This window comes from Peromyscus leucopus, chromosome 19 (genome assembly GCF_004664715.2).
Source record: "Peromyscus leucopus breed LL Stock chromosome 19, UCI_PerLeu_2.1, whole genome shotgun sequence".
In the NCBI taxonomy this organism is placed as follows: domain Eukaryota; kingdom Metazoa; phylum Chordata; class Mammalia; order Rodentia; family Cricetidae; genus Peromyscus; species Peromyscus leucopus.
In genome coordinates, this window is record NC_051079.1 from 57,261,283 (window position 1) to 57,268,814 (window position 7,532).

The 7,532-nt window shown below is 37.5% G+C and overlaps 1 protein-coding gene across 28 annotated transcripts in view; it reads left to right on the forward strand.

Moving 5' to 3' along the window:
• Tcf4 (transcription factor 4) overlaps positions 1 to 2,267 on the forward strand; it is a 345,993-nt gene extending 343,726 nt beyond the window's left edge. For 18 of the 28 annotated variants that reach the window (XM_028864673.2, XM_028864682.2, XM_028864699.2 and 15 more), the window contains one exon: positions 134 to 2,267. The gene's annotated coding sequence lies outside the window, so the exon portion shown is untranslated. The remainder of the gene's footprint in view (positions 1 to 133) is intronic. The other 10 variants (XM_028864674.2, XM_028864675.2, XM_037197189.1 and 7 more) reach the window with 1 other exon arrangement.
• The last annotated feature ends 5,265 nt before the right edge of the window (positions 2,268 to 7,532 follow it).

Genomic DNA, 7,532 nt, shown 5'->3' on the forward strand with positions numbered 1-7,532 from the left:
AACTGGAACTACCCAGATTAGCCAGTATTTTTTTCTTTTCTTGAAAAAAGGGGGCTTAAAAAATAAAAATTAAAAAAAAATATTTTCCTATCACCATATTAATTATATTTTTTTTCTCCTTTTCCTTTCTCAGGTCCAAGTTGCCACCTTGCTTCATTAAAACAAGAGACCACTTCCTTAACAGCTGTATTATCCTAAACCCACATAAACACTGCTCCTTACCCCCTTTTTTTGTAATATAAGACAAGTCTGAGTAGTTATGAATCGCAGACGCAAGAGGTTTCAGCATTCCCAATTATCAAAAAGCAGAAAAACAAACAAAAAAAATGAAAGAAAGAAAGAAAGAAAAAAAGTGCAACTTGAGGGGCGACTTCTTTAACATATCATTCTGAATGTGCGAAGCGGTATGTACAGGCTGAGACACAGCCCAGAGACTGAATGGCAATCCTTCCACACTGTGGAGCAATGCATTTGTGCCTAAACTTCTTTTGGAAAAAAAAAATATAATTAATTTGTAAGTCTGAAAAAAATATTTAATTTAAAAAAAAATTGTAAACTTGCAATAATGAAAAAGTGTACTTCTGAAGAAAACGACATGAACGTTTTTGTTGGTATTCAAGTCAGCTAGTGTTTCTAATGACCGGATATTGGATAGGGGAAGCCCGGCTACCCTCATAACAAAACCAGCAAACGTCCTGATGGCAACCAAGTGATGACATTAGCCATTCCTTAGGGTAGGAGGGACAGATGGATGTTATAGACCTATGACAAATATATATATAAATATATATATAAATATATATTAAAAATTTAGTGACTATGGTAAGCTTTTGTTCATTTGTTTCAGACTTTTTTCTCCTGTAAAAAAATAGTACTGATTAACTTTTTTAAAAGAAAGATTTTACTGTAAATATGGAATTTTTTTTTGTCTGATTTTTGTCCCTTTCCCCAGTTTGTTATCGTAACCTGTAGTGCCAACTCTGCTTCCGGAGGGGCGGTGCAGGACGGAGTGCTGACCCTGATGTTGCTTCTCATTCATAAATAGTAGAAAGTTGTTTCTCCAGTCTTTTGGGAACACAGGACTTAAAAAATCACATCATGTGTAGAAATTACATGCAGCATTGCCCAGGCAAGGCAAAAAAGAGTTTGTCCGGCTTGTGGCGCTGCCCTTGCGACCCTCTCCTGGGATTTTCAGAGGTACACGGTTAGAATGCTACAATGTTACCACTGTGCCTTCCAATGTTTATATCATCGGAAACATAACATAATCAAAGTGGCTGTGATTTAACAAAACGATTCAAGTGTTACCTACCTGTGTAGCCGAAGTAGTGTGCAGTGAGGCGTTTCTGAATACATGGTCAGATTTTTGGAAAAAATACAAAAACTTTAAAAAAAAAAAAAAAAAGAGTCAAGTTCAAAAACCGTCAAATGAGAAAATTGCAAGTAGTGTGACCAAGCTGATTGATTTTGTTGCTTTCTTTCTTTCTTTCTTTCTTTCTTTCTTTTTTTTTCAAAATGGGTTTACTAAAAAGTAGATGACTTACTTGCCTCCTCCTTCGTCTGAAAAATGCCAACCAATCATGCAGCATTATAACAAGCCTTATAAGTCCTGAAGCATTAAGTTGCACTTTTATGAGGAGGGGTAGTGCAGTATTCTCTGGCCAGTATGAATGAAGTTTATACTTAACATTTGATAGAAACATAGATCAAACTATGGCACAGCAACTCATCAGATAGCTAGCGTTGACTCTGGGCACAATTGAACCAATTCCCATCCGAAATCTTCCTAATGGTTGACTTTGGTGTGTAGTGCAGTAAACAGTAGTGCTTCTTCTTAAGCATCTGTCAGCATCCTTTCGTCTCTAACTGGTTTCTATTTTTACAGCCACACAATCTTGGCATGTATTAAGAAAAAAAAATCCCTGTTGAAGTAGTTTTTTCCACCTATCAGCACTGAGTAAATGCCATAAATCCATGGAAATGGTCTAAATGCCCCATCCGTTGTCCTGTTTTACCAGTTACGTAGTGATGAAACACATTTGTAAATTTTATGCAACCAATGGCAAACCTATCATTATTTTGAAACTGTGTATGTAAAAGTTATATTTTTACATGTAGACTCTTGTTATTATGTGTTTTAATACATTGTATCAGGTTTTTTGTTTTTTTGCTTTCTAAACTGTGTGGTTTTTTTTTTTTTTAAAGTCATTTAAATGAAATAGTGAGCTACAAGAATCTGAAATTTATGTTCATTTCCGAAAATGTAAGAACAAATAAGATAGTTATCACGTGGTCACCTTTTACAAACCCATAAACATTTTGATTAGCTGTGTGTGTGTGTGTGTGTGTGTGTGTGTGTGTATGAATGTGTGTGTGTGTGTTGAAAACTGTAAATATGTTCAGTAGTGATAAAACTAAAATGCTTTGATTTGTTGATAAGTTCCTAAAATGTGGAGGTGGATTGAAAACGTAGGAGAATAGCAGAAATCAAATTTCATGAAAAGTTCTTCGGGGGCTTTCCTGTGAAACGTGCAAACAAAGGGGCTCAAAGAAGGGCATGGAAGACAATAATGTACACTCCCCTCCTCCCTAAATGATGGAAACCATGTGTACTTGTTCCCTCCCCCATGTTGAAGATTTCCTTTTCGTGATCCATTCTGCACTCACTTTGTATAGTCTACCAAGGCGGGTATCCCTAGGAACATTATTATTATATAGGAAGCAGGTATACTCTGATCACATTCAGGATAAGTGTATAGAAGAGACTATGGTGTTTACTCTTTAGGGAACTGGAAATACTCCCTGCATTGATGTACATTTTCAGAATGGCACTTTTGATACATGTTATCGTAAAGGTGCTTACTAAAGCTGAATTAAAGTTTTTCCAATCTGTAAAGAAAGCAAAAAATTAAATTAGTCATTTGATTTTTTTTTCAATTGGTGCTTTTATATTCTGTTCTCACTCAAACAGAGGAAAAGCTGCAATTTCTTGTTCACCAGCTTTGATGTATTCATTACTTGGTAATGTAATACGGCTATTGTCAAATTCCTTTTGGAAATAAGCAAAAGGCTCTCTAAAGGCCACCAGAAGCTGCTGGCTGCATTCTGCTTGGTGGAGAAACATGATCTGACCCTCTCTGTAGTAATTGGGTTGTATCTCCAGTTTAAAAGAAAAGAAGAAGAAAGGGAATGTGGCCTTCTTAATGTGTTTTTTCTTGTTGTTATTTTGTAATTATCAAACCCAGGTAAGATATTGGTATTCCTGCACTGGATTTTTGAAGGCAACTTAGCAGAAGACAGGATTAAAATACTATACAAACATTTCATAAGGGTCCAGACTACACTAGATATATATGGTGTGGTAATGCATAGGCTAGGGATCAGTTTAGAGGCTCAGACTTTGAAAGCAACTTGGAACAGTTGATCCACCTCCACATTCAAGTACTTTATGAATATGCAGAGTTAGGGATCTATCCATCTAGGAGTTCTTACCATTTGTCTTCTGTGTAGCTATGAGGAACACTAATGCTCATACAACTCTCAGATCACCCAGTCGTACAACTGATTCTGACTCAGTCTTCCGATTCCTGGTTCTGTTTTGTTTTTCCACATTTTTCCCATCTCTTGATTTTTTTATAATAATTATTATTATTATTTGTGATCTTTGTTTTGATGAGGGGTTGAGAAGTGGGAGGGAGTCGAACTGAGACTTGGGGGTAAGAGGATTTTTTTTTCATCTTTGCATCCAACAGGCAGAATATGATCTGTGTCCAAAACTGAACTTAAGTCAGGAATGAAACGATTCAGCATAAACAAGCACAAAAAAAAAATGTAGTCTGCCGACTGACTGGAAGCAAAAATTAAATAAATTTTAAAAAATAAATAAATAAAGAGGTGAAGACGGAATATGATGAATTCCAAGACAATGGGGCACCAAGGCCTTTGGGCCTCTTCTTGATTTTGCTTTGGTTATGTTTGTTTTCTTTCAAGATGTTCTTTCTCATGGGACTTGAAGTGACTCATCTCTGTGCAGTGCTGTTTTGCCATATGCTCATTTCAAGTATTATAGACATATGTAATGGTGAAATATATGAACTGTGGCCTTTTTCATTCTTGTTACTTGTGATGCAATTAAGTGAAGATAAGAAAAAAAAAAAGCAGAGATTTACCATGTATCAGTGCCTGGCTTTTTGTTATAAAGCTTTGTCTGTCTAGTGCTCTTTTGCTATAAAATAGACTGTAGTACACCCTAGTAGGAAAAAAAAACTAAATTTAAAAATAAAAAATATATTTGGCTTATTTTTCGCAGGAGCAATCCTTTTATACCATGAATATTACAAAAAAAATTGTCAGATTCTGAATATTTCTTCTTTGTAGATTTTTGGAATCATTATGAGTAAAAGTTTGTTACTTTATTTTACTATTTAAAAGATGTTATTTTACCATGTGTTACCGAGATGAAACTGTATGGTAGCTTCTTTTGTTTGTTTTTGGTTTTTTGTTTTTGTTTTTAGTTGTAGGGTCGCAGTGCAGACTTTTTCTTTCTTTTTTTTTTTTTTTTTGCGACTGTACACATAGCTGCAGCATTAAAAACTTTAAAAAAATGTTAAAAAAAAAAAGAAAAAAAAGGGAAAACATTTCAAAAAAAAGATAAACAGTTACACCTTGTTTTCAATGTGTGGCTGAGTGCCTCGATTTTTCATGTTTTTGGTGTATTTCTGATTTGTAGAAGTGTCCAAACAGGTTGTGTGCTGGACTTCCTGAAGAGGCAAACCACCCAGCTTGGTCTAGACCATTACCTGTTCCCATCTGTAGTTATTCGATGAAGTCATGTACATGACCGTTCTGTAGCAATAAATGTGCCATTTTTATAAACTGTCTCTGACACTCTCTTCATTTCATTTCGCATTATGCTCACAGCCCTCTTCTGTAAGACCACAGCTACTGTTCATTTGTTCCGAGTATTGGAGGTTTTGACAGTTAAACAAAACATTCAAAAAAAAAAAATCACAAAAACAAATTGAAAAGCAAAGCCCATGGTTCCTCAAGAAGAGATGCCCTTAATGAAAACGGAACAGGATGCATGCAAAACACAAAGAAAGCTGTCTAGAGGATTAACTAATTGAAGGAATGTGATTAATGCACTTGTAACACTGAAGCCATGCACTTGAAGAGCCCTGAACTTCGCCAGTGTTTTGGGTTGTGCGGCAGGTTGCCGAGTCTCGGCACCTCTAAACTTCTGGATCAGTTGGTCGGCTATTTGGCAGGACATTTTCAGCTAGATCTTTTCAGCCTAAATAAATTAATAAGTAAAACTCCAGGACAATTTTATTTTGTATCACTTGTTAAAGGCTGCCTATTGTTACTGCAGTACTTACTGTTCTACTGTATTGATACTCTCAGACTATTCCCATCACACCAAATTCTGGTTGACTCTGTTGACTATTATCCCAGATGTAAACAACCAGATGAGTGTTATTTTTTTTTTCTGGCTTGTACAAACTGATGTGTGTCACCCATGGGAGGGAAAAACTGTACAGGTTAAAATTTAAGCAGTGTTATGTACTGTAAGTTAATATTTTTATAGAATGGACACCAGCCTACTTTACAGAGCTCAAAGGCTGCTTGGCATTGCGCTGCGGAGATGTAATGTGGCTTATGCAATGAACAAAAGCCCATGGCAGAAAAGTTCTTGATGGAATGTTCTAACTGGGTTTGCGGGATTGGGGGATGTCTCCAATATTGCTCTTGTACTCTTTCTCACGGGGTGTAGTGACTAGTTCTCTGAAAGATGATGTTGTAATACCATTTGGTTCACATGTAAAGCGCCCTCTATGGCCAAATGTTGGGAGTTTGTTTCTGACCCCCCCCCCTTTCCTTTTGGTTGAATTGTTTGCAGATATTTAAATTTTATGAAATTTCCAAAGATTTTGGTTGATAACCCATTTAACCTTTTAAATGATTTGAGATGTTCTTATGTTCTTACTGTGTGTTTTAAATATATATAAAAGAGCCACAAGTATTTAGTCTTTTAGTATTAATATTTGATCATATAACTTCTTTGATACTAAGAAAGAGGAGATGAACCAGACACCTGTCCAGTGTCTCATATACTCTATTAACACTAGATTTGACTTCAGAGGACATGAGATAAGGTACATGACTTTAGACTCTAAGAAGAACTTAGATTGCTGGGGAAGGTATAATAATATTCCCCAAGATCCCCATTACAGCAGTAATGGAAAGGGAGCCATAGAAGGTAAAATCAGGCACCATTTTTAGTTTCCGAATTTGATCCATTCATATAAAACCAAGTGAAATTCCTATTCGAAGCTTTAACTGCAGGCCACCGTTCTCTTGACTAACAGCCTAGGAGCTTGGAAACAGCAGCTCGTGTGCTGCCTGTCTCCAGATTACCCCCGGACTCCACCCTTACCTTGCACTGTGGACGCCCTGCTCTGCCAAATAGATGTCACATTCCATAAGCAGGCTTCTGCCTCGGACTAATCACGGGCCCGTGTTTCCACTGCCCAGCACTGCTGCTATCAGAAATGCTGCCCACTTTGAAAGGACTGGGTGGACAAGGCAAGGAAAAATCACCTTGGTGTTTGTTGGATGAACAAATATGCATCAGGAGTAAAATTCACAACATCAAGTAAAATTCACAAGTCTTGAGAACAGGAGTGTGTAGTGTCACCAGTGGGTGTGGCAGAGCAGTGTTAGGACAGTGGTGGGTACATAGAACCCATCAGTTAAACCAGCTAGATACCTGCTAGCCAGGGATGAGTAGTGATAAATTAAGATGACTGCATTTGCCTCCAAACACAGCATGGGCCCTGTGGCTCCAGTGCTCGCTCTGTTTCTGTCTCTGTCTCTGTCTCTGTCTCTCTCTCTCTCTCTCTCTCTCTCTCTCTCTCTCTCTCTCTCTCACACACACACACACACACACACACACACACACACACACTAGAACCGTGTGTACCTTCAGTCAGTGTTTCATACTATGCTTGACTTGTGGATATTTTGATAGTCAGAGAAACCACTCTGTAAGAAAAACACAAGCATCACCACATTCCTTTCTAAGGACCTAAGGAATAGCTTTTGAGTCTAGGCAAGGACACTTGTTTCCAGAGCACAGGTTAAGAAAAATCTGGTGTAAAAGAATCAACACTTGAAAGTCATGAGACCAACCCCAGTGTCCCACACTGAGATGGGTGAGCCTAACCAGAACTGGGCTGCTGTCTGGCTTTTCTGGGTTAAAAAGAAAAAGAAAAAAGAAGAGAAAAAGACCCTTTGTGCAGTGCAGAAAATAATATGGTCCTCATCCACATCTGTTACACTATATTTAGAAGTCCAATAGCTTTGGCATTGGCAGGAACCCATATGCTTCTAGCAGGAAACAGACACTTGCCAAGAGCAAAGTGCAAATGCCCATGCAGAATCAGACCCACAGGCTTGTGATTTCCCACCAGCACCATCCCCTGTTGAGAAACCTTCTTTCTTTGTACACACACACACACACACACACACAC